This window comes from Lonchura striata, chromosome 34, assembly GCF_050655825.1.
Source record: "Lonchura striata isolate lonStrDom1 chromosome 34, ASM5065582v1, whole genome shotgun sequence".
NCBI classification, from domain to species: Eukaryota; Metazoa; Chordata; class Aves; order Passeriformes; family Estrildidae; genus Lonchura; species Lonchura striata.
In genome coordinates this window covers 5979102-5987255 of record NC_140736.1, presented here as the reverse complement: position 1 = coordinate 5987255, position 8154 = coordinate 5979102, and the positions used below count along the sequence as shown (strand labels likewise).

The 8154-nt window shown below is 54.3% G+C and overlaps 1 long non-coding RNA gene across 1 annotated transcript; it reads right to left on the bottom strand.

Moving 5' to 3' along the window:
• Positions 1-881: 881 nt before the first annotated feature.
• Positions 882-7170, bottom strand: LOC144247702 (uncharacterized). Its single transcript, XR_014950867.1, has 5 exons — positions 6181-7170; positions 3892-5227; positions 3623-3723; positions 3392-3441; positions 882-2226 (listed from the first exon to the last, which is right to left on the bottom strand). It is a non-coding gene; the product is annotated as an uncharacterized LOC144247702 (long non-coding RNA).
• Positions 7171-8154: the final 984 nt, after the last annotated feature.

The following is an 8154-nucleotide window of genomic DNA, read 5'->3' as shown; positions in this document are numbered from 1 at the left end:
AAACTTGTGCTGCCCTGATAGACCCAAGGGAGCCCTACAAACTGACATCAGGAACCTGGACTGCTGACTTTTCTTTCCCAGGGAAAATGGAAAAAGGATGTGCCCAGGGGCCCCTGGCCCTGACTGCAAAGAATCCTTATATCGAAGGATGGACCCCACACCGAAGTTGTCCCCACCTCAAACTTGTGCTGCCCTGATAGACCCAAGGGAGCCCTACAAACTGACATCAGGAACCTGGACTGCTGAGTTTTCTTTCCCAGGGAAAATGGAAAAAGGTTGTGCCCAGGGGCCCCTGGCCCTGACTGCAAAAAATCCTTATATCGAAGGATGGACCCCACACCGAAGTTGTCCCCACCTCAAACTTGTGCTGCCCTGATAGACCCAAGGGAGCCCTACAAACTGACATCAGGAACCTGGACTGCTGAGTTTTCTTTCCCAGGGAAAATGGGAAAAGGATGTGCCCAGGGGCCCCTGGCCCTGACTGCAAAAAATCCTTATATCGAAGGATGGACCCCACACCGAAGTTGTCCCCACCTCAAACTTGTGCTGCCCTGATAGACCCAACGGAGCCCTACAAACTGACATCAGGAACCTGGACTGCTGAGTTTTCTTTCCCAGGGAAAATGGAAAAAGGATGTGCCCAGGGGCCTCACTGCAAAGAATCCTTATATCGAAGGATGGACCCCACACCGAAGTTGTCCCCACCTCAAACTTGTGCTGCCCTGATAGACCCAAGGGAGCCCTACAAACTGACATCAGGAACCTGGACTGCTGAGTTTTCTTTCCCAGGGAAAATGGAAAAAGGATGTGCCCAGGGGCCCCTGGCGCTGGGCTGGGACCGGACTGCAAAGAATCCTTATATCGAAGGATGGAGCCCAGACCAAAGTTGTCCCCACCTCAAACTTCTGCTGCCCTGATAGACCCAAGGGAGCCCTACAAACTGACATCAGGAACCTGGACTGCTGAGTTTTCTTTCCCAGGGAAAATGGAAAAGGATGTGCCCAGGGGCCCCTGGCCCTGACTGCAAAGAATCCTTATATCGAAGGACGGAGCGCAGACCGAAGGTGTCCCCACCTCAAACTTGTGCTGCCCTGATACACCCAAGGGAGCCCTACAAACTGACATCAGGAACCTGGACTGCTGAGTTTTCTTTCCCAGGGAAAATGGCCAAAGGGTGTGCCCACGGGCCCCTGGCCTTGGGCTGGGCCCTGACTGCAAAGAATCCTTATATCGAAGGATGGAGCCCAGACCGAAATTCTCCCCATCTTAAACTTGTGCTGCCCTGATAGACCAAAGGGAGCCCTACAAATTGACATCAGGAACCTGGACTGCTGAGTTTTCTTTTCCAGGGAAAATGGCCAAAGGATGTGCTCAGTGGCCCCTGGTCCTGACTGCAAAAAATCCTTATATCGAAGGAGGGAGCCCAGACCGAAGTTGTCCCCAACTCAAACTTGTGCTGCCCTGATACACCCAAGGGAGCCCTACAAACTGACATCAGGAATCTGGGCTTCTGAATTTGCTTTCACTATGTAGATATCCCTCATTCATTGGCAGGGCCCTGCGATCCCCTTGGTTTTCAGGTCCCACGTTTCCTTTTGCTTCCTCAATGTCAAATCCTCACTGGATTTCCCTCATCTTGCATCTCCCACCCCCAAGTACTCAGGGATTTTTTTTCATGCCGAATACCTGTTTTAATCTGACAGTACAAAGCTTCGGCTTGATTTTTTCTGTGCTGGATTTCTCCTTGGGAAATCTGCCACCATATAACCCTAACCACAACCACTTTGCTTTGCTCAGAATTCACCACCTTCAGACCAGCATCATGGCACCTTACCCACTGGCCCTCCACTGGCACCTTCCCAAAGCATTCCAGTAATGCTCCACATTTTCAGTGGGCATCCTGTCTCGCCCTCATCCTGACCCTAAAAATACACCAAGGAATTCTAAAATAGCCATTAGGAAGGTATAACAATTCTCTAAAAGATGCCAGAGAAAGCCTTCAAAAATCCCCTAATAGCCCTGCAAATAAAAACACTCAAGGAAGCCTGCTCTGCCTCCAAACCCCTTCCTGTTGCCCTCTAGCCCACAGATGTCATCCCTACCTTTTCGCAGCGGGTCCTGTTGTCCTCTGAGGGTTCTGGCGTTGTCCTGGTGCGAGGGTCGCTGCCCTGTCCCACTGGGAGGCTTCCGGTGTGGTCTCGCTGTCAGGCTTGCTGTGCTGTGCTGCTGTTGTTAGGGGTGAAAAGGGAAAAGGCTGCTTAGGGTGAGGTTAGGGCTGGGTGAGGGGTGCTGCACCTGTACCCTAACTTGCCTCCTAAGCTGTACGCTGTAGCCCTGATCCCCACTGGACTGTCCAGCCCTCAGACCCTCTCCCTTCACCCCTGACCCCTCCCTCAGCCCCCCAGCCCTCAGGCTCTGGCTGTCACCCTCGAACCCCCCTTTGCCCCTCAAGCCCCCTCTCCTCTGCTCCTCAGCCCCCAGCTTCTCTGTGTCACCCTCCAGCTGCCCCTGCCCCCCTCAGCATCTCTCTGTGTCACCCACTGTCCCCTCCCCTGTTCCTCCCTCAGCTCCCAGCCTCTGTCACCCTCAAGCTGTCCCTCAGCCTCTATGCCATGAAAAGACCCTAAAAAACCCACAAAAATGCCCTAAAAAAACCCTCATCTTCAAAATGTCTTAAAACCCCGACAAAAACATGAAAATAGCCTCAGAATGCCCTTAAAATACAATAAAAATACTCTACTTTAAAAAGCCCCTAAAACACCCCTAAAAACCCCCAAAGAACGTTTAAAAAATATCTCTAAATATTCCTAGAAGAGCTCTAAAAATAGCCCCAAAATCCTTAAAACACATTGATGAGACCCTAAAGAAACACCGCAGCGAGGGAGGCTGGAAGATGCGAAGCCGCGCTCCCGGCCCCGGGCGCAGCGCGGCTCCGGCAGGAAAGCGGCTCCTCCGGCAGGAAGAAGCGGCGCCAGGCCAGGAGACCCCCGCCCGCTGCCCCCGGCCCGGCGGGGCCGGCACCGGGCCCGGGGGGCCCCGGCGGCGCCCGAGCCCCGCGCCCGGAGCGGACAGAGCGGCGGCACCGGCGCGGCGCCCGCGCCGCCTCCCCCGCCCGCCGGCCCGGCCAAAGCTCCGCTCGGCTCCGCACGGCTCGCACCGGCGCGGCTCCGGCGGGCCCGCGGCAGCCCAGCCGCGCCCAGCTCCCCTTCCGCCCCGGCCAGCCCCGGCACTTCTGGCAGGGCTCCGCGCCGGACCCTTTGCTGCCGGGCCAGGGGCAGAAGAAGCGCCCCGAATGCAGCGGCACAGCCCGATCCCCGCCCTGCCAGCGCTGCCACGGCTGCAGCTCCCTTCCTCTGAAGCCCCGACACTGATGCCACGCTCCGGCGCTCACCTCACCCTAACAAGGGAAAAGAAATGTAGGCTTCCCTTCAATCGTGTCCCCTAGAAGAGAAGAAAAGAAGCAGCTTTCCTCAAATGATGGCAAAAGGGAGAATTTTACCTCAATCCAAACCCCTTAAAAGGTGGGACCACAGGACTGCCCCCTCCAATTCAACCCCAGGATGACGAAATTTCAAAGGGAAAGGAGAAAAGTCCCCGCTATAAAGGCACAGCACCGGCTCACCTGCTTGGCTGCTGCTTCTCGGCACAAAGGTTTGTCCCTGGGCTCCTCCTTTGAGCAATGCTCCACGTATCCAAGTGTGTATCCAGGTGATCCCCCGGACCCTGTCCAAAGCGCCCACCGTCCTTCCAGGAGACAGCCCCGCGAGCCCCCCACAAACTCCTCTTCTCCAGCAGCTCTGTGCAAAACCTGGCTGAGGCAAAGCCTCACCCTTAAATAACCTCCCCCCGGCAGGACACGCCCCTCCTCCTCATCAACTTAACAGCTCGCACCTGCTGCTGTTGCCACTCTCCAACAGCGTCTCTTGGTCTCTCCCTCTCCAGCACACAGCCCACTTCTCACAGACACAGATCCAACAGAAATCTGCTACAGGTGTTGGCTTTTCTTAATCCACCTGGTTACATGATTAAAACACATACATGCATTGATGGTCATTGAGAGAAAGCTTTCCCCTGGAGAAAACAGTCCTTTTGCCGGCACACTTTGATACACCTTCGGAAAAAGCAGAATCTGCACCAACTCCTAAGACCCCTGCCGAGGAACCCAGCCCTGCCTGGGACACCCAAAGCAGCAGACCTTGAAAAAGGAGGGGAAAAGTCAAGCTTGGAGTGGAAAAAGAGGATAGAACTACAGCAGCCTTTAAAAATGCCTGCACAGAGCAATAGTGGGAACCAGACACATTTATTCTTTCCTTGCTTTCTGTGATGACATAAATAGGAAGTAAGAACACGTTAAACAAAAGGCAGAGCTAGGATTTTACAGGTCTTCATTTTGGCAGGCTGCATGACAAACACCTCTTCCAGGACTGCGATGCCTTTTGGGGAATGGCAGAGAACGGAGGCAAAAGGTGCCGGGAGCCCTTTCTGTTCCCTTCAGCCCCTGCAGCCCCTCCGGTGCTTTCAGGGCACTCTCTTGGTTCGTTCCTAGAGAAAAAGGCTAGGGCATGATTTTCAAAACTACTGCCCGTCCCCAGTCAGAGTTTCCTACATTCCTGGGTACAAATGAGTGGATGGAGGGAGTGGATGGATGCTGTCCAGCAGTGTCCCCAGGGGCATCTGGAGTGTTCACACTGCTGAGCTGAGAAAAACTCACCAAACCCAGCCCAGGGGCCTGTGATCCTCCACCCACCCGGGGGAACTCCGGTCGCTGTAAACAGAGGCCACAGCGCACACCAGGCTCTGCTGTGCCCGGTGAGGAGTCTCTGTATGAGCCCTGAGCCCTGGCATCGCCTCCCAAACACCACAGAGACCTCTTGTGCCATCAGAGAAAAGCCCTGGAGCAAACGTGTGTCCCCAGCACGATCAACAAGAGATGCAGAATTACCTCCTCAATAAAAACACTGTTTCTGATGGAAATGTTACCTCTGTCAACTGTGAGGATTTTATAGGAATACTGGCTCAAGAATTCAGTGACTTCAGGGATTCCATACCACAGGTTCCTGGGACTGCTTGGGCATCCAGAGCCTATAGTATTGGTTAAACTGGTAGAGCTGAGGATACTTATCAGCTTTGTCACAGAGCTGGAACGTCACACAGGGAGCAAGGGGTTCTCTCAGAGAGTGCAGGAGGCCAGTGAAAACAGCACCAAGGTCCTCCACGACGTCTGCTCCTAGAAAAGCCAAATAAATTAAACTATTGACATGAGCACGGACACTGGGGCAACCTTCCTTACTTTGGGCCTTGCCAGCAGCCCACAGAGCCTCACGCAGAAAAGAACTGATCGAGATCAAAAAGTGTTCCTAGTGACCTAGACAGGTGCTCCTGGCCGCTGAGGTACCTGAAAAACCCTCCAGACATTATCAGCTCTTGCTTAAGCAAATAATCCACCTTCACCGTGTTGTGCCAAAAACACGCCCGGCCCTTAACAGGGAGAGACCCTGCCAGGCACCGCCTCAGAGAAGAACCGAGCTGTACTGGGGGGACACACCCAGCCAACGTGTACGAGTTAAACAGAATTTTCTCTCAGAACTGGGACTTTCAGCACCCCCCAGGTGCTACTCGACTGCCACATACACACAGAGGGCTTCGTGAGGTGCTCTGGGGTTGGCCAGTCCTGCTCCAAGCCCTGCTGATGCCCCGGTGGTTTTAAGGATGTCCTCAAGGAGGTGGTAGAACCTCACAGTGTTTGCCCCTGGAGCTTAATTTCTGAAGTTTTCCTTGGGAAACGCACCCACTTCCTACTTAACAAGGCAGTCCCCTCTCCCTGCTCTCAGGAAGAGCTGCCCACAGGCACGGGAACCACCTTCCTCTCCTGATCGCCACGCTCTGCCCTTAAAACGCTGTTACTGAGGCCAGCTACTTCCACACCAAGACTGTCCATGCAGGGACAGTGTCCCTTCTCTTCAGGGTCAGGGAAAAAGGGCAGAAGCACCTACAGAGCTTCAATGCCCCTCCTGAGCACAAAGCACCGTGAATCTGCACCTCCTGCTGCTTGCAGGGAAGATAATAAAATGTCTCAAGGTAAAAAATGGTAAATGGTAAAAAATTATTACAAGAGGGTAGAAATGATGCCACTTTCACTCCACTGCTAGAAATGACACATAAAACAAAAAAAACCTGTACCTGTTCCGTTTTCAGACTGAAACAACAGCATATTCCTGGCTGCTAATGCAGCAGGGACAACAGCACTGAAGGGAAATGTTTGGATAATCACGTCTTCATTTAAAGAGAACCCAATTCCTTCATCTAAGCCATCACTGCCCTCCATCAGAACAGCCAGCACATCCACGACATCTAATAAGCGAAGGAAAAAATGTAAGCAGAAGATCCAGACTAACTGGGAAAACAACAGAGGTAGAATGCAACATTCCAGGAACACAAGGTAGCTTTTTAGTCACAAAAAAATGAAAAAAAAAAAAAAACACCCAAAAAAACTAAAAAAAAAAAAAAACCCAAAAACCCCCAAAGGCACATTTGCCAGGCAATACAATGTTAAGGGCAGCACAAAAATCCCAGCTGTACTTCACTCTGCCTTTCAAAGCTGCTGTCCAGCACAGGTTGCCCACAGAAGCTGTGGCTGCCCCCGGATCCCTGGAAGTGTCCAAGGCCAGGCTGGACAGGGCTTGGAGAACCCTGGCATGGTGGAAGGTGTCCCTGCCCATGGCAGGGGTGGAACGGGACGAGCTTTAAATAAAGGTGCCTTCCCATCCAAACCCTTCTGGGATTCCACGATTCTGTGAGCAGCCCCAGGCAGAAGGGCTAAATTTCCATTGTGGTTCGAAAATGCTGCTGCAAGAACACGAAGAGAGATTTCAAATACTGTTCAAGTGGCACAACCACATCAAAAATTACCTGACCCTAACCCTAACCCTGACCCTAACCCTAACCCCTAACCCTAACCCTAACCCCTAACCCTAACCCTAACCCTTTTGGGAGTCCCGAGTAGAATTTTGGGGGTCCTGGGGGGAGTTTTGGATTCTTGAAGGGAATTTTGAGGGTGTCGGGGTGTTTTTGGGGTCCTAGGTGGAATTTCAGGTGTTCTGGCGATAATTTTGGGGGCCCCAGGTGAATTTCGGGGTCCCGGGGTTTTTTTTGGTGGTCTCGGGGCTGTTTCTGGGGGATCCCGCTGGGTATTTTTGGGGGTCCCGGGAGTGTTTCTGGGGTCCCCCCTCACCAGTCTCTGGCCGGTTCCACTCCCCGGTTCCCGGTCAGCGCCAGCGCCTTCGCCCTGCGGGACCGGAGGGCTCCCGGTTATTTTTGGGGGGGGTCCCGGGAGGGTTCTGAGGGGTCCCGGACAGCGGCCGGCGAGGGACAAAAAGGCACCAAGCGTTCTGGTACAGACGGCGGCTGGTGAGGGACAAATATCTTCAAAGCGTTCTGGTACGGACGGCGGCAGCCCCCCATCATTCACAGACACTGCCCCGCTCGCTGCTCGCTGCCGCCCTCGCCCCTCCCGCCCCGTCTTGGCAGTTTTGGGGTCTCGCTGGCTGCGGGGCTGCAGTACCGCCCTCTGTCCACAAGGGGGCAGCACTTGTCAAGCGAGTCCGCGACAAGATGGCGGCCCGTGGGGCCCTTGATGGTGACAGGCGTTTCTGCTGATGCCTGTCGGCTCCCGCCAAAAACCCGCACGCTCGCGGCGCTGCTGACCCCACAGCCCGTGTGCACGGCACCGGACCCGCCGCGGAAAACCCCGTCGCGGGGCGTCGGCGGTGCGGGCAATTCAGGCAGTGTAAAAAACAGACACGGGTCCTCGAATTTCAACGTCCTCGTTTTCGCACCCTCTCGAGAAGGTCAAGAGAGTCCGCGCCACGCCACTCCCAAGATGGCGGCCGCGGGCGGCGGGCTGCAGTACCGCTCTCTGCCCACAAGGAGGCAGCACTGCGCCGTCAGCAGCAAATGCCCCAAAGCATCCGCGCGGACAAGAACGGAACAAAAAACCTGCCTCCGACCCGATAGGAACCGAAAGAAAAAACCTTTCCAATTGCATTTCAATCTATTTTATTTTTATATTTTTCAAATCGCCCACTGGCTACCCAAAACCACTCCCTGGGCACCCCAAACTCCCCCCTGGGCACCCAAACCCCACCCTGGACACCC